This window comes from Chiloscyllium plagiosum, unplaced genomic scaffold (assembly GCF_037043375.1).
Source record: "Chiloscyllium plagiosum isolate Xiang-an unplaced genomic scaffold, Cpla_swu_hap1 HiC_scaffold_36, whole genome shotgun sequence".
In the NCBI taxonomy this organism is placed as follows: domain Eukaryota; kingdom Metazoa; phylum Chordata; class Chondrichthyes; order Orectolobiformes; family Hemiscylliidae; genus Chiloscyllium; species Chiloscyllium plagiosum.
In genome coordinates, this window is record NW_028270174.1 from 32,728,682 (window position 1) to 32,750,706 (window position 22,025).

Sequence of the window (22,025 nt, forward strand, 5' to 3'; positions counted from 1 at the left end):
TTAGCAAAACTGATTAATATCTGAGCAATAATCCAGAATTCGAGCTATATACCTTTGTAATACTAAATAAACATGCACACAGAACAAATAGCAACTCTGCAGAGCTGATATTTTCAAAAACAAAGGGAAAAAAGCACCTGCATCAATCTATGGTCCGTAAAACAAAGAATCCAGTTTTAATGAATTCTCATAGTCTACTGAGCTTCTTTTATTATTGACAAAATCAAATTGCTGACCACTGCATACCAGTGGAAGACCTTCATAAACAAAGCTTCAGTTTGATTGCAAATCCAGCTAGCTCTAAATTTTTAGATTAGTGATCACAGTTCAGCCTTTCAGTGTTTGCAAGGTAGTCAAAATAATTAGGTGCTGATTTTTATCAGGTTCCCAAATTTCAACCAGGATAGATAAAGGGAGATCTTGAAGTCTTACAGATTCGTACTGTTTTCATTTTCTTTTTCTAACTCCATTTTCTCTCTCTATTCTGAATTATGACTAGAAAGCTAATGTCCAACATTTTCTCCAGCACTTGCTGTTTCTATGTCAAATTCATCTGGGGTTGCTGGGCAGGCATTAACACTGCTTCCAAAGTCTCTACCAAAGATAGATATTCTACCATTTTAAAGGCACTAAACTCTCTAAAAGCAAAGTACTACAGATGCTCAAAATCTAAAACAAACTGAGAATGCTGGAGAATCACAGCAGTTTTGTGGAGAGAGAAACAGTTAATATTTTGAGTCTAGTATGCCTACTTCCTCAAAGAAGAGTCATACTGAACTCCATGTTAGCTCTGTGTTTCTCTCTCCACAGTTGCTTCCAGACCTGATGACTGCCTTCAGTAAACTTGTTTCTCTTTTAACCAGAAAGTATTTGAATAGTTCAATATTTTTCTGTTTGTTTTTTACAGTCCATCAACGTACATGCCTTCTTGACTACTGCTTAAGGCTGGCTTTTGGTTACCAATCACGTAATTTAAAACTAAATATTTGGGGCTGGATTTTAAGCTGAGGGTTGACCCCTGGCACTGCACAGTAAATGTTGAAGAGGCGAGTGCATCTCTGCTTAGCCAGCTCACCAATTTTAGGCTTTCAAGCGATGATCCTTTTTTAATTAGCATGGAGTGGGACTCCCCTCTATCTCGAGGAGGATGCTTTGCTACATCAAGCTGTCTGCTAGCTGTACGCTGGCTACACCATGCAGGAATGTGGCCGTTTCTGATGTTCTAGTAGGCCAAGGGACTGTTCAATGATCATCCCATCCCAATCCAGTTAGTCTGAGCTGTCATGAGGCCAAGGCTGACGGAGCCCAGTGATTGCAGTTGAGAGTGCGGATAGGATAGGGAGGGTACAGTCAAGGAGGCAAAATGCTGGGAGAGAAGCCTTCTTTTGACAGTGCCCAGAATATGACGTCCCTCTACTTTACTAAACTGCAGCCTAAAGGGTTAAATCTATAAAGCCGCACATTGAGCCCAGCCTTTCATGCTGCCCATTACATCAATTAGTAGCAAAATGAAGCCCTTAACTGGGCATTAATTGATCAATTGAGATCTTTAATTGGGTCATGGAAAGACCATTCATCTGATACTTCCCCTGCCACCTGTAAAATCATAAAGTACAGTGTTAGGTTTAAGTTTGGTGCCTTTGACTTTGACTACTGGGCTGCCTTTGACTTTGACTAGTCACTTGTTGAGATGGATTTTGCTCTAAGATCAAGATTAGAAGATAAAAGCAAAATATGCTGGACCTACTCAGCGGGTCAGGACAGAATCTGTGGAGAAAAAGTACTAACATTTCAGCTTGATAAACAGTTTGGTTTTGGAAAATTCAAAGATGTTTTAAGAAGATGGGAGTTAATCAAGATGAAATTTTAAGTAACTTAAAAACAAAGTTGCCCCAGTAGTGTCAGCTGCATTAGGTAATTCAGAGTCACCATGCACCATTCTGTTCATGTGATTAAGCTAAATTTTGGTACAAAAACTAATGTTGTGCTCACCTAGAAGTACGGTCTCTAATGTTTTACCATTCTTTCTTCTGCATTATTGATGATTTTCTTTTCCCTTCCGATGCCTTGTGGCTTCACACCAGAGGCTACAGCTAGAGGTGCACAGTGCAGACCTGGCAACTGTCCCATTCCTGCCACCTCGACCCTGCATATTGAAAGCATTTGCTGCTTGACAATCTGTTTGGTCGTGTCATTAATGTGCCTTGCTTTGTCCATCAAGTCCGAGGGTTGGTTGTGAACTTGAAGCTTCTGGCTCTCTGAGATGCTACCCACTAGACTACATATTGTTAACTGTTCATGATGTTAACTGGAAAAGACAAGGTAGATAAGAATAAACTATTCCCAATGGTTTCGGATTCTGGAACTAGGGGCCTTAGTCTCAAAATTAGGGCCAAGTCAGGAGAGATGTTAGGAAGTACTTCATGCAAAGTGTGATAGAAGCTTGGAACTGTCTTTCACAAATGGTAGTTGATGCTGATTCAGTTAATTTAAAATTTGAGCGAGATAATGTGCTTGTTATTAAAGGTCTTAGTGGATATGGGCCAAAGGGTGGTATGTGGCATTACGCATCTCATTGAATGGCAGAAGAGGCTGGAGGGGCCGAATGGCCTACCCCTGTTCGTATGTTCCTACATAGTGTGAAACTGTTGAGTTTAGCCATTCTGGTAATCTATTTAATTTTGGTATCCATATATGGTCACAGATTTTGTGGTCTTGAGATTGGACACCTCATTTACAGGTTGAATAAAGATTCAAAATGAATAATTTCTCATTTATGTACAATGAAAGAGATTCTGCAATCAGTTAAATACTGTTTGAATTGTTTGAACACGTTGGTGCATTTGACCAGAATGAAAGGTTAAATGATGCTTCTCCTCCTGTCCTATTTGTACTCCAGTTATAGTACTGAGATGCCATAATGACAGTTTGTAATTTCTCCACTTACTGAATGATAGCTTCAGTACATTTCTTAGCCAATTAAATTCAGTGAGCATCCAGCACTATTTTCTGCTGGTCCCCAGTGGATTCTCCGTGATTTTGTTTATGTTATTAGTTGCCAATTTGGACTGTGTCCAAATTTTCTTTTAAGCTGATAGGTGGTTTCCAAGCTGACCAGTGCAGTGACTAAAGGGCTGGAGGTTAGTATGTGCAGAGAACTTTGAAGTGGCTGTTTACAGCATATTCTTTTGCTAATGCAGTAAGACCTTCCCAAAGTATGTAATATATCCCAGTGGGGCACTGATGTAATGGCGGTAAGACTACCTGATGCTTAGGCTGAGGTTTTCTTCATTTGGAGAAACAAAGCCTCGGTCAATGGAAGCGTATATAGCTGCCTCCACACCCAAGGACCATAAAATCAAGCACCGGCTGCTCTTGGAAGTGAATTCTGCATTTTTTTTTAAAGGAAGGTACTTTGCAAATACAAGACTTTTGAGGGGAAAAGTACATGGATTTTGTGATGAATTTGTGAAGGTTATATTTTCTTTCTGACTGTTGTAAATCAAAGACTCCATAAATAGATTTGTTCTGAGTTATTGATTCTGATTTGTTCTTTTTGCCCAGAAATTGATTGCTCCAATGCATAGACAAAGGATAGTTTTGAAACAAACACAAACTCATATGCCTTAATTAAAATTGGTGAGTAATAGTTGCAGCTTTGCAAATAGAATTGCAATATTTTGATTAGCAAAAATTATTTGCTGTATATATTTAAAAATTGAAGTATGATTGTGACTTTGTTTTAAATGGCATATGAATTAATTGTGCAGGCAAGTGAAGAGAACCAATTTTTTGATTTTGGATTTCTTTTAATTTTAAGGTATGTAATTTGGTTCTTAACACTTTTTAAACAAAATAACTATAGTGTACATGCAGCACAGGAGAAAATATCCACCCACATCCTGTACTACATTGCTTTGTGGGTGTTGTTGCTGAACTTGATTGTTTTCTCAGCAGCAAAGTGGACCAAAAATCATAGCCTTTAGTTCTGGTGTTTTGAACTGATCGACTAAAGTATTGAGGTATGAATCAACTCGAATTCTAAATTGTTAATTTTTGATGTGCTTTCAGTTATATGGTTTTTGCTACATGTACGTTGATTTTGTATATTTGGCAAAGTAAAACAGAGGTTTATGTATGAAAGAACATTGTCATACTGTGCATGGTTAAGTCACAATGTGCTAAACTTCAGTACTCTGAAAATCTGTTCATATTTATGTTTATCTTCTAATTGCACTAAACTGTTTTCTTCAAGCACTTTCCTTTGTGGCAGTGATTTAATAAAACTAAAATACTATTTCTGACCAGTTAAAACTGAATTGTTCTACTTTAGCATGTTATTGTTGCACTGGATTTAAAGCTGCAGTAGAACCTTAAATCATATTGGAATGCATGATTTATATTGGAGATGCAATTTTATTTCAAATTCTACATTTTGGATCAAAGAAATTTGAATACCATACTCTGCTCTCACCTCCCTTGTTGCTGTTGTCAATAGATTTTGCTTGATGTGGTCATACAAACAGTTTTTTTTTGTTTATGCAGTTTTTTGGCTCCAAAATAGTGGTGTAAATACCTCCGTTTCAAAAAGGAGTATCTCAATTCCAGCTGTTGCAGTGTAGTCTTCCCAGCAGTTGTTTTCCCAATCATCTGCTTGTATTGACTCATCTGTTGAATTGTGGTTTGATTTTTTTTGTATTTTTGCTGGCATTGAAGAGGAAAATTTTAGCAATGCTGTAATATTAGTGTCTTTCATAAAGCATTGAAAAGTGTTCTGCAGTGCCTTTTTGATTCAACTACATGTAGGTGAGGATTGGGAGAATTTGAATGAATCACTGACGTTGACGATTTTTACTAGTGTAGATTAGAACAATTTTGACAAAGATAAAGCCCTAAAAGCTTGATTATTTTTGAGAAAAGTGGCAATTGATATGATTTTCATAATCATGCAAGCATGCCTATGTTAATGTGAATTCTGTGTGCATAAAATTTTGAAATTTTTATTCATGGGACCTGGGCATCACTGGCTGGACCAGATTTCTTGCCCATCCCCGTTGCCCTTGAGAAGATGGTGAGTTGTCTCCCAGAACCATTGCAATCCTTGCATTGTGTGTAGATCCATTATGCTGTTAAACAGAGATTTCCAGGATTTTTGTGCTAGTGTTTTCTAAAGCAATAGCAATATATTTCCAATATATGAGTAGTTGGAGGAGAACTTGCAAGTGGTTGTGTTAACATGTATCTATTGCCCTTTGTTCTTCTAGACAGAAGTGATCGTGTGTTGAGAAATTGCTATTTAAGAACCCTTGAGTTTCTGCAGTGCATCTAGTAAATAGTACACATTGCTGCTACTGTGCATCAACTGGGGGAAGGTGTGGTGCCAATCAAGTGTTGTCAAGCTTCTCGTGTTGTTGGAACTGAACTCATCCAAACAATTGGGGAGTATTCCATCATACACCTGACTTGTAGATGGTGGGAAGGAGAGTCAGGAGGCAAGGAACATATGCTTAAGATAAAAACTGCTGTTTGAGCTTTCGATCCAGTTTACACACTTGAATATCGATATACATGTACATTTAATGCCCTTAACCTTCATTCAAGATAATGCAATCATAACGCTAGAGAAGATGTATTTACTGACTTAAAGTTTTTGAGTGAACCTAAACAAACAAATAGCAAATTTTCTTGTGGAAATGTAAATGTCTTGTCTAAAATTATACCGAGATTATAAATTCTGCATTTAGATGAAGTGTAGGATTTTGAATATTTTCTGCTGAATTGCTTACATAATTATCATATCTTGTTATCTTGGAACACCTGACAAAGCTGCATTTTATTGCCTGTTCCTATTTGGCCTGAGGAACTATTTAGTGAGGCTTCTCTTGAACCATTCCAATCCTTGTTCTGAGGATGTTACGACAATAGTGTTACATAGGGTGTTCCAGGATATTGACTCTTCAGTGATGGAAAGAATGACTATACACCAAATCAATAAGGAGAGGAATTTGAAGATGATGGCATCCACAAAGATCAGCCTGTTTTCTGCAGATCTCAGGGTAGATGGGGCAATCTGTAGAGTTTGCCCTTGTAACCACAGTATGCTGATGGTGGTAACAAGTGGGCATTACAGATTTCAAAATCAGTCCAGATGGTGTACCAACCTTGTTACAAGAAACCATTTTGTGTTGTTACAAACTCCAGATACATTTCAGTATATATCAGCAGAATTTGACAGATATATTGCATTTCGATGGTTTATATCCAACAAAAGATTGGTTACAGATTGGCCTGTAAAAGGAAAATATGAGTCTGCCAGGAATTTTGACATGCCACCCAATCAGACGGTGAGCAAATTTGGAGAGGAAAAATTTGTTTGTAAATGATTGGCCATGAAAACAGTAGATTCACAGTTTTGTAGCTGCTTATGTTAAACAAAACAACAGTAGTAGGATGCCCAACATTCACCTCCCCCTCTACAATTATAGAATTCTCCTCTTAGTGGGAGAGGGCTGTGGTCTCTCATATGGTGACACAAAGCCCTGCAGTTGGAGGCTGTTTCACATCTGGGTGTTTAATGCTGGTCCTGGGCTGCTTAGCATGTGTTTGTCATCCATTCACATGGATGTTTTTATTGCAGCAGCCATAGACCTGACCATGTTTTCTGTGTCTGTCCATTCGGGATGGTTCCAAAGAACCTGTTGGAAATATCCAAAAACAAAGCAGCATCTCAGTAATGTGATAATTCAGAGTCACATCACACACAAATGACATTTAAACAGTGCTGACAAACCATTAAGACACAGTGGCCTCTGACACAGGACAATAGGATGCCTTGGACCTTGCTCAGTGTTAACTTGATTCAGATCTAAAAGGTAAAAACAATGACTGCAGATGCTGGAAACCAGATTCTGGATCAGTGGTGCTGATTCAGATCTATGCTGCTGAAGCCTTTTAGCACAGATACAATAGGAGTTTGTGTATATTGTTGCAAGAATGAGAATGTCTTCCCCCAACCATCACCCTTCACATTACCCAAGAAAAGCAGCTGTGAAGTGAGGAGCTCCTGTATCTTGCGAAGGCTATGGAAATTTGGAAGGTGGTTGCAACTTTTGTAAGATGAATTTTTACACCTCTCCTGACAACTTATGTTTCACAGCCATTAGGATTAATTAATTAATGTTCAATGATATGATCACAATTCTTTATGAACTGCTGTGACTATTCAAATTCATTTTTAGAATATTTAGAATGATAGAGATTCCTAATTAGAAAAGGACACTATATATGTGAACATTTTTAGCCACGACTTGTGGAAACACTTTTAGTTGACAATGCATAATGTCCACATAGAATTATGTGATAACAGACATTTTGAACTTTAACTTGACCATGTTTGTGTTTTAGTGCTATTGCCACTTGAGGGGCACTACACTGCACAAACTTACAGCTCACTCCCTTGGCAGGGAAATAAAGCTTACTCTGCTGACTATGGGTCTGGTGGCAGCCATTTTGATTGCACACTTTTTCAATTCTATATGGACTTTAGTAAGGTGTTCGACAAGGTTCCCCATGGGAAACTGATTGATTAGTAAGGTTAGATCTCATGGAATACAGGGAGAACTAGCCTTTTGGATACAGAACTGGCTCAAAGGTAGAAGACAGAGGGTGGTGGTGGAGGGTTGTTTTTCAGAGTGGAGGCCTGTGACCAGGAGTGCCACAAAGATCGGTGCTGGGCCCTCTACTTTTTGTCATTTACATAAATGATTTGGATGCGAGCATAAGAGATACAGTTAGTAAGTTTGCAGATGACACCAGAATTGGAGGTGTAGTAGATAGCGAAGAGGGTTACCTCAGATTACAACAGGATCTTGATCAGACGGGCCAATGGGCTGAGAAGTGGCAGATGGAGTTTAATTCAGATAAATGCGAGGTGCTGCATTTTGGGAAAGCAAATCTTAGCAGGACTTATACACTTAATGGTAAGGTCCTAGGGAGTGTTGCTGAATAAAGAGACCTTGGAGTACAGGTTCATAGCTCCTTGGAAGTGGAGTCGCAGGTAGATAGAATAGTGAAGAAAGCGTTTGGTATGCTTTCTTTTATTGGTCAGAGTATTGAGTACAGGAATTGGGAGGTCATGTTGCGGCTGTACAGAACATTGATTAGGCCACTGTTGGAATATTGCGTGCAATTCTGGTCTCCTTCCTATCGGAAAGATATTGTGAAACTTGAAAGGGTTCAGAAAAGATTTCCAAGGATGTTGCCAGGGCTGGAGGATTTGAGCTATAGGGAGAGGCTGAACAGGCTGGGGCTGTTTTCCCTGGAGCATCAGAGGCTGAGGGGTGACCTTATTGAGGTTTACAAAGTTATGAGGGGCATGGAAACGGTAAATATGCAAAGTCCTTTTCCTGGGGTCGGGGAGTTCAGAACTAGAGGGCATAGGTTTAGGGTGAGACGGGAAAGATATAAAAGAGACCTAAGGGCCAACCTTTTCACGCAGAGGATGGTACGTGTATGGAATGAGCTGCCAGAGGAAGTGGTGGAGGCTGGTACAATTGCAACATTTAAGAAGCATTTGGATGGGTATATGAATAGGAAGGGTTTGGAGGGATATGGACCGGGGACTAGATTGGGTTGGGATATCTGATTGGCATGGACAGGTTGGACCGAAGGGTCTGTTTCCATGCTGTACATCCCTAAGACTCTATGACTATAATTCTCATGAAGGTGGAAGGTGACAGATTTGAAGTCTTCACATACATATACACACAGCATTTTATGTTCCATTCTCCTAGCCATCCCTGTCAACCTAATCAACTTTTATTTTCCATCTTTTTAATGCAACTTTGGCCCCTGAGCCCAACCATGTGTTTACACAGTTCCCTTCTCTGCTGTTCACAACCCAATCAAAGTCAGGGTGATACCCAATCTTCTGTACCGGAGTGCTCTATTGCCTATCACCCTTTTTTATATTGATGTCACCTGCACAACTTATTATCAAAGTACAAAGGGATCTGGGAGTGCTAGTCGAGGATTCTCTAAAGGTAAACATGCAGGTTGAGTCCGTGATTAAGAAAGCGAATGCAATGTTGTTATTTATCTCAAGAGGGTTGGAATATAAAAGCACTGTTGTGCTACTAAGACTTTATAAAGCTCTGGTTAGGCCCGATTTGGAGTACTGTTTCCAGTTTTGGTCCCCACACCTCCAGGAAGGACATACTGGCACTGGAGTGTGTCCAGCGGAGATTCACACGGATGATCCCTGGAACGGTAGGTCTAACATACGAGGAACGGCTGAGGATCCTGGGATTATATTCATTGGAGTTTAGAAGATTAAGGGGAGATCTAATAGAAACTTACAAGATAATACATGGCTTGGAAAGGGTGGACGCTAGGAAATTGTTTCCGTTAGGCGAGGAGACTAGGACCCGTGGAATTAGAGGGGATAAATTCAGAACAGAAATGCGGAGACATTTCTTCAGCCAGAGAGTGGTGGGCCTGTGGAATTCATTGCCGCAGAGTGCAGTGGAGGCCGGGACGCTAAATGTCTTCAAAACAGAGATTGATAAATTCTTGATGTCACAAGGAATTAAGGGCTACGGGTAGAATGTGGGTAAAGTGGAGTTGAAATGCCCATCAGCCATGATTGAATGGCGGAGTTGACACGATGGGCCAAATGGCCTTACTTCCACTCCTATGTCTTATGGTCTTATCCCCTCTGCATTCCAATATGCTCTCTTCAATCCCCACAATTCACTTCTTCAGTATCCTTACTACAACACTGGTCCCAATAACTGAATTCTTCCCTCCCAACTACCATCACTACCACCACCCTGTAATTTTTGATCCATAGATCCCCTGCTCTGACCATGGCCCACACCTTGATAGACTTGGAAAAACAGCTGTGACTAATGAGTGACAGGACCCTTGACCAATTTCAAAGCAACTCTCCAAATGATGTACTGCTAATCCTCAGACTGATTGTACTGAAGTCTAATCTGAGATATTGGGTAATGTTGGTCAAGAGGAAGGACCAAAGGAGCAAGTGGTGAGTCCAAGTTGCTGGATACCTGCTCTGGCATTGACTTTGATCTTGACATTGGAAATTGTCACTGTCTAGATTCTTTCACCCATATTAGAGAATAGGAAACTCCTAACAATGAGGAGTGAATTGGTGATAGTGAGATCTCATCATATTTTCCTAACTGACTCTTCACTGCCCAGGTGAAGTTGAGGCTGCAAAAAATTCTGCCCTTTTATTCATAAACTCTACCTGTGCACAGGTTTATGCTGTAATATGTAGGTGCTCTATATATAAAGTGTTTTTTATAAAGCTTTTAAGAAAACAGAACATTAGCAAGAAAACCAGTTTAATGATTCTTTCATGAAATACACAGTAATGAGATATACCTGACGACAACAAAAACCTGCCATTAGACCATTTTTGTGATTGAAAGTTGCTTGCTTAGTAATATCATACGTAACCCAATTGATTCACAGATTACATCCAACACAAATAGTTGTTAGCTAAATCAGTATTTAATAGCAGTATCATTGGCTCTAGATGTTTAACAGACATAAAGGTTACATTTTTAAAAATGTATTTAATTATGGGATGCAGGAGTTGTATCTAGCTCAGTACTCGTTGGCCATCCCAAATTGTCCTCAAAGGTGCCTCCTTGAGCAGCTACTGTCCATGTAGTGTCAGCTCACTCAGTTTTAGGAAGAGTGTTCCAGCAACAATGAAGAAATGGCTGTCATTCTTGATGAAGGGCTAATGCCCGAAACGTTGATTCTCCTGTTCCTCGGATGCTGTCTGACCAGCTGTGCTTTTCCAGCACCCCACACTCTAATTATAGGTTCAAGTCGGCATGGTATTGCTTACCATGGAATTTTCAAGTGGTGATGTTCCTGTAAATCTGCTGCACTTGTCCTTCATGTAGTAAAAGTTGTGGGTTTTAGAGGGAGCTGTCAAAGTAACATTGGTGAGTCATTGCAGTGCACCTTAGATTATATTATGAGATGCTTAATTCAGAACAATTTCCCATAGCATACAAGTCATGTCTTTCTCTCCATTCTGCAACTCACATGAATATGATGTTCTCAGGAATGTTTGTGTTTTATTCTCCCTTTCTCTTTCCCCCTTTTTTTTCTTGTTTGGCATGAAGTTTATTTCGTCAATCCCTTGGAAAATCTCTATGGCCCACGATTCGACCAACTAATCTAGAGTAATTCCTTTACTTCTTCATACTTGCAGCCACCCAAACTTTTGTATTGTCTTTGCCCACATGTTTTTAGGAAAAAACATGAAGTCCTGGATGAGTGTGTGCCCCCCTGGAATGAAACTGATTCAAAATAACACACAGTAAGGCCAACAGTGCTCTGATTTAGGAAAAAAAATGTTTGAAAATCATACAGACATGTATTTTGAAGTCTGATTTGTATCACCTTTTGTGAAATTTTGTTGTGGAAGCTATTACACTATATTTGGAGTAGTCTGCATTGAACTATTAATATTTTATGAAGTGGATGAAATGCTGTGACTGTTCAAATTCATTTATAAACATTTTAAAATGACAGAATTGTAACTAGGAAAGAACACTAAAGGAACATTTGTTTCCAAAAGTTGACTGCCTTAAATTTCCTGCAAAATCACAAAACAACTGAAGTAATGTTTTGTTCAGTAACAAATGATTTCATTTCAGAGTTATTATAAAACCTCCGTTTTCATAAATCAAAATGTATCCTTATGCTTCTCTTCACATTGCATCTTTGTAATTTGAATGGAATACCACATAGTTTTGCGTCACACTAGAATTGCCAAATCCAATCCCTTTTAGACTTATTCGTAAATTAACATCTGCCATCTCATCAGATTGCAAATGATCAGCATGGCATATCCAACATAAAGTTGTACATCAGGGTAACTCCTAATCCAGCAACCTTTGTGTGGGAATGTTTTATTACTTTTGATCTTTATGCTATGAAGAAGACTTCTATCAACATAAAATGGTGTGATTAATTATTGAAAGTTGCACTAATGATGCCTCAAATAGTTGTTTTTCACAGTGGAAAGATGGCATTTTTCACTTGTTCATATTAAACGGTTATATTTTAATTTAACACTCTTGATTTTGTTCCCAAAAAAATGCAGACTAAACAAAAATTGATTCCACTTGAGAAAACATGCATAATGAGTTGTCATTTTCTTTGCATGTAATTTTTACATTTTAAAAACCTATTGGCTGCCTTGAATGTAACTCTCCCAAAATTTTAGTAACTCTTTTTGTTTGTATTACTAAGTTGCTGTTTAATAACTTGGTTTCATCTCATCATCTTTCCTGCACATCAACCTTCCTGCTCATTGATCCTTTCACTTTCCTCCCTGATACTTCTCAACCCATCCCATTCCTCCCCCTCTGTGAGCAAGAGACTAGGCACAGGGTGGTGAGATGGAGGAAGTGAGAGGAGCTTTGAGTAGGTCTGGATGGGGGTAGTGAGATGATCAGGAAAATGGAACAAGTGAGTGGGAGGATCCTGGAAAAGCAGTGAGTTTAGTGTCAGCAAGTGGAAGGTATCTTTTGTGGCTGAACAACCTGCTGACTTTAGCTACAATATGATCCATGAATCATGGCCAGTTGGGTGCAGTACCAAAGTGTAGAACTGTGCTCCAAAATGAAACTGGTGCCTTGGAAGTGGGAAACATTTGGACATTTAAAGTGGTTTGTTGTCATTGGTAAGTTAATAATGTGCAGCAACTACCATTACTGTTTGCCCTTCTGTTTTTAGCATGTGCTGAGAGCACAATTTCAAGAAGCTTTCACATTACTGTAAAGCCAGACCATGAAAACATATTGGACCATTTCAGACTGTGACGCATAAAACGTTGGGATTGTATTTCTTCTTTCCTTTCTGCTTCATAGAGCTGCCAAATGCTTAGCACAATAGATGAACTTCTATTCCCTGGATGTAGTAATCATGCTAGTGGGTGGGAGGGAAATTAGGAAGTAGGTTTTACGGACCACCTACTGTCATCAAAAGTTTAATGCATTGGTGGATAGAGGTGTGAAGCAGACGCAGTTATCGAATTGCGCTTTATGAAGCTGCATTAGTCAAAATGTATTATAGCGAAATGTATTATAGAGAATATGTTCTCATAATGCGCAAAATCAGTATTTTGTACAGCTGTCTATGGATGTCTCTGGAGACATGGAAATCGTGAACTATTTTTCTGTAACATGAAATAGGTGTGTGTAATAATTATACTTAAATCTTTATTGCTGTTTTTCTATGAACAGGCCCATGCCAATCTGGAGTATCTTCACAAATGTTATACTGTAATCAAACCCAGCCATTTGAAGACTGGAACGCTTTTTTGGCCACTCCATATCAGCGATAATTACTCCAAGGGGAAAAAGTGGCAGAATAATTAATTAGCAACAAAGTTCCTCCTGTTTTGGCTACACAGTACACCTTCCCAATTTATTTTCTTTTTACCATTTCTCTCTGCTTTTGTGACACCTTGTTTGTGATACATTTACTGGTCACACTTGGAATAAAGATGCTCAGCTCTGATTTGTCTCGAGTTCACACTCGATCATCCTTTTTTCCAGAGGCACTGTAGCAGCCCAAGAACCAGAACAGTTCAGACTGCATTTGAACTCTGTCTTTAACATCCAAAAAAACAGTTCCTTAGTATAAGTAGACTCTGGACATATGGTAGGAATGTTATTGTAGAACTATCTGTCTCTAACTTCTCCATCCTTGCAATCATTGGTTGCCCAACATGTCCATGTCCCCAAACTAGTTGAAAATAAATTGATTCCTCTTTACTTGATTGGAGGCTACTTGACCATCGGGAAAAAAGTCCTTTTTTTTTTGGTCATTAGTAAACCACCGTGTTCAAAGAATTTTTTTCCCTCCCTGCCCCCACAATTTTTTTTCCTGAATTGCTTGCAGCATTGTCCTGGTGATTAATGTTTAATTCTGGGATGCTCCAGAAAATGTAAGGTTGTGTTGGTAGTTTCAATGCTGTAACTAATGAAGACAATTCTGGATTGGGCACCCTAACCAAAAAAGGATAGCTTTACTTGTAGCATTTAAAAATGACATCTCCAAGGAAACATATTTCATTTTATTCCTTTTTTTTCAAGTGAGACTTTAAATTTAATCTGTTCTGATTTCCTAAACCTATAATTCGAAAGGTTGTTGTGTTAATGAGTGCATGTATGTTGTGGATGGTTTTATTGCTTTCCTTTCTGGTCTGTTCATTATTAATGACACTGAGAATGATAAGTGGACTACTGCTTTATTCAAACTGTTCATTACCTGCTATTTGGTAACTATTGATTTGGAGAAGGGAGAGGGAAGCATGAAATGTTCAACTTGTGTTGTCTTCTGTTTCTTGTTAAAAAAAATAAACCGTGCCAAGCAATATCTGATTTAGAGAGATATGCCATTTGTGACCCCCCTGGGAGTGCAGTGGGGAATAGAGCTGAAGTGTTGTATCAAACAGCAGCAGCCTACATCATTATCGAGCTTTTGAATATAGAAAAACTCAAAAGCACTTATTTTATTTTTATTCATTTCAAGGCATGTGGGTGACGCTAGCTGCAGCAGCATTTATTGCCCATCAACTACATTCCTCTAGGTCTGGAGAGAGTGATTTAAAAATATCTAAAGTGACCAGACTGACATTTGCATTACTAATCCAGTTTAATACAGGGATAGTTGATGGATGTATGGAAGATATTAAAATTTCATTTTAAGAACACTTTCTGCAATTATAACACTGTTTTCCTTTTTTTTGTAGCTGATGATATTTCACATAGGGAGCTCCTGGGAATGGGTGAATGTTTGTTTGAGGTGCCCAACCCAGAAAATGATAGCTTTATTGTAACATTAAAAAGGACATCTCCAAGGAAACACTTCATTTTACTCCTTTTTTTTCAGGTGGGACTTCACATTTAATCCATCAAGAGGTTGTAGGAGATTCCACAGTGACGTTTGAAGTTAAACTTGAGAGTTTTTCTCTGTACTGTGATAAATATTTATGCAAATGGACAATTTAGTTGTATACTCCATTGCTTTATCTGCAAGTTGACTATTTTTTAACAGCATTTGCAAATTGCATAATTGGCTGAAATGCTTTGGCATTTAGTATGGTCTGAAGGGTACTGCATAATTCCAAGCTTCTTCTTCACATCCATTCTTATGTTTCAATCTCTTGCTATTTAGATTTAACAGATTGTCCAAGATCTAAGCATAGGACACGTATCTTTTGTTGTTTTATTTTTCAATCATTTGGGGAGTAGCATTTGTTCATTGACTCTCAGCATCTATTGAGCTGATCTGATTCCTTTAGTCACACTCCAGTACAACAAACATGTGAGTCCAAAATGCAAGTCAAGATTGAAGTGCAAGTACGGAGTTGGTCTCAAAATAACAATCTTCTTGTGACTCAAATTAAATATGAAAATGCAAGTGTCTTTATTCCATTTTGGAAAGTTAGAATTGTCTCCTCCTCAGTTGCGCTTGTACTTATTCATGATAGTGAACAGAAATTCGTAAAGGTGTTTTTGCTCCAGTTTTCTGCTACAAACCGAGTGAGCAATTCTTATTGTAGTTACTATCGAGAAGCTAATAGATATTTCAATGAGTTTCACCAGAAATCAGGTCTGCGTTTACTTCTATATTAGTCAGTTGCATGAAACTATTGTGTCAAGTGCTGGCACCTCTAGTCTAGAACTTCATGTCCCAAAAGGCAGTCATGTGTTCAAAATTGCTACACCAATCCTCACACTCCTGTTTTTTCAACTGTCCAGCACATTTGCAAAAACCTGACTACTTAAAACTGCCATAGAAAGTTGCTGTTTAGCATAAACAAAGTAACAGGCAATGGAAACTTGGTGTATGTTCCATATTTTTTCCCTTCATCAGCAGTTGTACACTTTGTTCTCGATTTTTTTTTATGAGTTCATATTTTGGATAAGTGCTATTTTGGATTGCCCTTATCTGTATTTCATTCATGCTGCATAATGAATGTTTGTCAGTTCACAAAATCTCACATCTGTTTGGCATTCTGTAAACCAGAGGAAAGTCTGGATGTAATTTGATGAGAATTTGAACACAATTTTGGAGTAGTTGCCAAAAGCAATTGTAGGAAAGCAACTTGTGAAGAATGGCTATATAACTTGTTGCTTAATTGTAATCCATTAACTGAATTCTAATATTTAAAAGGATCTCCACTTTTTGAACCTCTCATTCTAAACACTTTTATTGTAGTTATAAACCAATGGTTATTGAAAAGTTTAAAGTTCACAAGTGAACACTGATATGAGGATAACACCACAGAGGATGGGATGTATTGGCAACAGGGAGCTTGGCACTGAGTTTTTTTTTTGTATATAAACAGGTCAACTAGTAAAGTGACCAATTCTCCTTGACAGATGCCTTCTTCAGTGGCCTTCCTCAGTATCTGATTCCATTGGTTTTGTCTTTTGAGTAAGGCCTTGTTACAGGTTTCTGGTGGGTTTTTTTTACATTGAATTTGAATTTGTCACTTTTTGATATCCGTGTTTTTGAAAAGGAAGAGGAATTGGGAAGTTAAAATGCTATTGTGTTGGTGTGTTTCTTCAAAATGGGAAATATGCAATTCATAAGCACATTTGTATCAATTGGAAAACATATCTCACTCGAAAGTAATTTCTAAAATATTGTGCTGTGAGCAGAGAATGGAGTTGGAGGCTGGAATGCAAGCTGGCAGAAAGGGAGATGTTTCAAACAGGATGCTGTGCTGACTGTTGAGCTGCTAAAGAGAAAGCTGCAGGATGTTTTGTGGAGGCTAAGGTCAAACATGCTAAAGGAATATCTAAAGTCATAGTATCAGTCACTAAGGACCCACTGGTGTGGGAAAGTAGGGGATGTACTTGGGAAGTTGTACACTTTGAAATGCTTAGTCTATGCAATTGCACAGAATTTAATAACAGATCAACTTGGGCTTTCGCACTTCAAAGGCACTATGCATAACATAAAAGACTGGAAATATCATAGATACACTGCCACAATCCCATTTGTGGATTAAGAAAGAGAAATAGCAGCAGTAGATGATTTAATTTCATGATTGTCGTGGGCTGTGGATGCTGCAATGCAAGCACTAATTGCCCCTGAAATGTGTGATCTCATCTCATTAGGTGTTCTACGTTTTGGAGAAATTTGAAGCAGTGACTGTGCCACAATAGTACTGAAGACTTACGCTTCAGATCTTGTTGCACCCCTAGCTAAGCTGTGCTAGTATCCCACCAACACTGGCATCTACCTGACAATGTAGAAAATTTCTAATATGTCCTAAGCACACAGCATGACAAATCCAACCCAGCCACTTTCCGCCCCATCAATCTCCTCTTGCTCATCACTAAAATGGTAGGAGGCATTATCAATTGTGCTATCAAATACACTACTTCCCAATAACCTGGTCACTGATCCTCTGTTTAGTGCTCGGGCCACTAAGCATCTGATCTAGTTACAGTCCTGTTTAAAAATGGACAAAGCAATTGAAGACCAGAGGTGACATGAGAGTGAATACAATTAACGTGACCACATTTGACCAAATGTGGAGTGAAGAAACACAAGCAAAAGTAGTGTTACACTTCAGTGGGTAGCATGCTGAAATCAAGCCCCACCTATTCCTGGAGTCATCACAAAAGTTAGAGATTTTGAAAAGTACAAGGAATTCCGGATTTACCTTCCCTTTGTAGACTCAGGTTGACAGAAAGCAAAGGCCAGATTTCTGTATTTAACAAGAATTAATATTTATTAAAATTAATTAAACTCTAGCTACAATTAAAAAGTTATGAACTGTCAGCAAATAACTCTCTACTTGTTAAAACTCTAGCCATCTGTTAAATCCCCCTGAACAGACACTCTCAGGGACACACTGGGTGGGGGTGGGGGAGAAAACATGGCTCTTCTGGGCAGAAAGAAAGACTGGGAATGCAGTACAGTGGTTCCTGCCCACTAGATTTGCTGAGATGATTCTTGTATTGATCAGTTTAGACTCAGTCATAGAGGTCTATAGCACAAAAAGGGCCTTCAGCCCATTAAACATAGTCCAACTGAAGTCTTTCTCCAGGTGCTTCCATTTGTTTGCAGGAAGAGCAGAGTGATTACTTCACACTTATGGAAGGCCTCTGACTGATTTTAAAAAATCACACCTGAAGGAAAATTAAAATGGGTTTTCTGGCTTAAAGTAGTTTTAATTTCAGACAACAGAGTTCCTGAGCCTACGGATTTCTGAGATTTTCATGATCATGTTCATAACCCCAAGTTGTTCACCTTTGGTGGAAACCAATTATGTAGTCGTTGGCAGGCAGAAGACCTTGTCAATAATGGGTCATTAGCCCACAGACCAATCAGCTACTTGTTTCTGACGAATCTCCATTTTTACATACTTGTTCACTCTAGCTTGTCTCCAAACCAGCAGCTTTTATAAACAATGCTTACAATGAGTATCAAAATATTTTTTTGTCAGCAGAAGTGTTTTGCTTTGAAAAACTGCAGTAGCTGTTCAGTAATCCCTTGGTTTTTTAAAATATTTATTTTTAGACCTCAATCAAAAATAAAGAAAATTAAAAAGACCCTGGTCTTTACACTAGTCAGTGGGAATGTGAGGAAAACTCTCTGGTTGGACTCAAATACAAAGGAAGGTGGTTGTAGTTGTGGAAGGTCGGTCATCTCAAAGCTGGGACATCATTGAGTGTAATTCTCAGGGTAGTGTCTTAAGCCAAACCATCTTCAGTTGCTTCATCAATGACCTTCTCACCATCATGAGGTCAGAAGTGGAATGTACACTGATGTTTGCACAATGTTCAGCACCATTTGTAACTCCTCCAATAGCAAAGCAGACCATGTTCAATGCAGAAAAACTTGGATGATATCCAGGTTTGGGCTGACAAGTAACAAGTAAATGTCATGCTACACAAGTGCTAGGCAATGACCAGATTCAATGAGAGAATCTAACTACTTAATGTTCAAAGGCATTACAATCACTGAATCCCTTTCTATCAATATCATTGGGGTTGTAATTTAACTAGAAACTGAATTGAACTAAACGCAAATACTAGGGTTACAAAAGCAGGTCAGAGATTATGAATTACTGGAGGAAACTCAACACCTGACTCCCTGAAGTTTGTCCACTATCTACAATGCACATGTCAGGAGTGTGATGAATGTTCCCCAGTTGCCTGGATGAGCTCAGCTCCAACTACAGTCAGAAGCTTGATACCTTCCAGGAAAGAGTTTGGATGGCACCATAACCATAACAATTCACTCCATCCATACTGCACAGCGGCAGCAGTGTGTACGATTTATAGAGTGCACTGCAGAAATTCAAAAATCCTTAGCACTTTCCAAATCAATGACCACTTCCATTCAGAAGAACAAAGTCAGCAGATGCATAGGAACACCCTTACCTGGCAGGCTCTCCTTCAAGTCATTCATCATCTAAAACTGGAAATATATTGCCATTCCTTCAATGTTGTTGGGACAAAATATTGAAGCTTCCTCCCAAAAAGCATTGTGGGTCTGTGTACAGAAAATGGACTACAGTGGTCCAAGAGGGTAGCAGATTACCACCTGTTCAAGGATAACTAAGGATGGGTGATAAATGTTGGCTCAACTACTGACACCTGCATCTCCTGAATGAATAAAAGAAAGACTAGCATCCATTTGTGTTATGTCAAAAATACATCGTTCAGTTTCAGATACTACATTTGGTGTGACTTCTACAAAGAAAACTAGTACATAAAATGTTTCAAGCCCTGGATCAAAAAAAAAGCTACCTGGGATGGCAGGGCAGATGTATTAGTTGAGCTTGAATCTGTTTGGATTTGCTGTAGCTTGGAATAATGAGGGGGATCTCAGAAATCTAGAAAATCCTAACAAAACTAGACATGGTAGACAGGGACAGGATGTTCTCAGTGGCAGGGCTAGACAAGACCCAGGGTTTCCAGTCCAAGGATATGGGATAAAGGACTGAAGATTGACTTAGATGAAGAGAATTGTCTTCACTCAAAGAGTGATGAACCTGTGGAATGCATTATCACAGAAAGCAGTCAAGGCCAAGACATTTCATAACTTTCAAGAAGATGAAGATATAGCACGTGAAGTCATAGGAATCTAGGGATATGAGGGAGCAAACTATTAAGATACATGATCAGCCATGATCGTAATGAATGGCAGAACAAGCTTGAAGGGCCATATAGCCTATTCCTCTTATTTTCTATGACTCTGTATATCTTTGTTAAAATATCAATATTGAAAATTTTGGCATCTGATATAGCAACTTCCATTCTGACCATTTCATCGTGATCTTGTTCTACCTCTAAATTACAAAAGTCATAAGTTGTTACTGATAACTAAACCACACTATCTGTTCTTAAACAAAATGTATAGGTTGCTGTTTTCAGGCTTATTTACACATTACTGCCCAGTGTCACTTAGAAATCTCTGATCTAAAAGCAGCTAACTCAACTTCACTGCCTTTTTAATGACCAAAATTCCTGATCCATGAATCATACCAAGTGCTGTCTCCTGCATCCTTTTGAGGGCAATATCTTTCCCATGACCAACTCCTTATTCAGCAGCAACACAATGTTGTGTGATTTGTGCACTTCCCCCTTCCAAGATATCTTATTTCAACTTTAAATGAGAATTGTATTGGAATTTCATATATTTATTTGCCTTTATCTCTGGATTGTTTCCTGATCACTGCTAAATGTTCAAAATCTCACAGTACAGCCATTTCTGTTCTGCTTATTTGTTAGAATGGCTTTGTTCAGGGCTGTAACATGATCTCTGGCTTCAAGTGATCAACCATACAAAGAGAGAGCCATTATTTTGTGTGCATCTGTTTAAAATCTCTAAACTCTTGCCTATGCTTTAAGTTTACTGCACATGAAATTGTATTCACCTTGAAAGATGCAGCTATTTAAGTCATGTAACATTGTTTGTTTATAGGATGGAATTATTGCTGGCAAAGCTCGCATTTACCCTTGTTCGCCACTTGAGTTTAAGGCGATAGTGAGCTTTACCCACTTTATCCATGTTCTATAGCTTCAAACCGTGTTGACGGTGGGACTTGAGGATTCTGGACTACCGACAGTGAAGGAATGGCAGTGTTGTTTGTAGCTTGGAAGGGAGCTTGCAGGTGGTGACATTCCCCTGCATATACTGCATTTGTTCGGAAGGGTGGCAGCGGTCGAAGTTTGAAAAGTGCTGTCAAAGGAGCTATGGTGTGTCACTGCAGTCTTTGTTGTCAGTGGTACACACTGCTGCCAATGTGATTTTGGTGTGAGAGAAGAGGGTTTAAGGTGATGTATAGGATACCCATCTTGTGGGCTGCTTTAGCCTGGGTGATTATTAAGTTTCTAGACTGTGTGTATATGGAGCTGCATTGATCAAGGCAAGGGGGGATTATTCCATCAAACTCCTGACTTGTGCCTTGTTGATGGTGGAGAGGCTTAGGCTGGAGAAGAGACTGAGAAGCAGCATTCTAAGCACCATAAGAACAGTCTCTAAATCTTGTGAACAGACCACTGAATAACTTCCTTATTCTTCCCTCCAAGTATAAAATCCAAGTTGTGTTTCTTTGTGTGTGCGTGTAAGAGCTGAGTTTATAAGGGAATTAGAGTTTAGAATTATAGGCTGACAGTTCATAGTTGTTTACTTCGAGCTGCAGTCTGTTAACTGGCGCTTAACAAAAGCGGTTAATTGCAGAAATCATCTCTATATTTTCTGTCAATCCGGGTCTGATAATCTGGTAAACTGGGGAATTTTGTATACTTCTTTAAAATCTTATCTTTTGAGAACTCTGGGAATATGGGACTTGAAATCAAGTGTGGCATTGCCCCAGTAAGGTGTAGCATTTGAAAGATTGCACCTCTAATGCATCACTCTTTCAACAACTTTTAATTAAATTTCTAGCACCTGCAGTATTTTCATTCTTTCTAAACTAAATGTTGCACAGTTTT

The 22,025-nt window shown here is 38.8% G+C and overlaps 1 protein-coding gene across 9 annotated transcripts in view; it reads left to right on the top strand.

Moving 5' to 3' along the window:
• The window catches only part of gab1 (GRB2-associated binding protein 1), a 223,190-nt gene that overhangs the window by 37,799 nt on the left and 163,366 nt on the right, over window positions 1-22,025 (top strand). Inside the window, exons 1-2 of one of the 9 annotated variants that reach the window (XM_087980077.1) lie at window positions 3,186-3,410; window positions 3,565-3,639. The exons of 7 other annotated variants lie outside the window; for them this stretch is intronic. The gene's annotated coding sequence lies outside the window, so the exon portion shown is untranslated. Of the gene's footprint in view, window positions 1-3,185; window positions 3,411-3,564; window positions 3,640-22,025 lie in introns of those variants that run through there. One more of the 9 variants, XM_087980078.1, reaches the window with a different exon arrangement.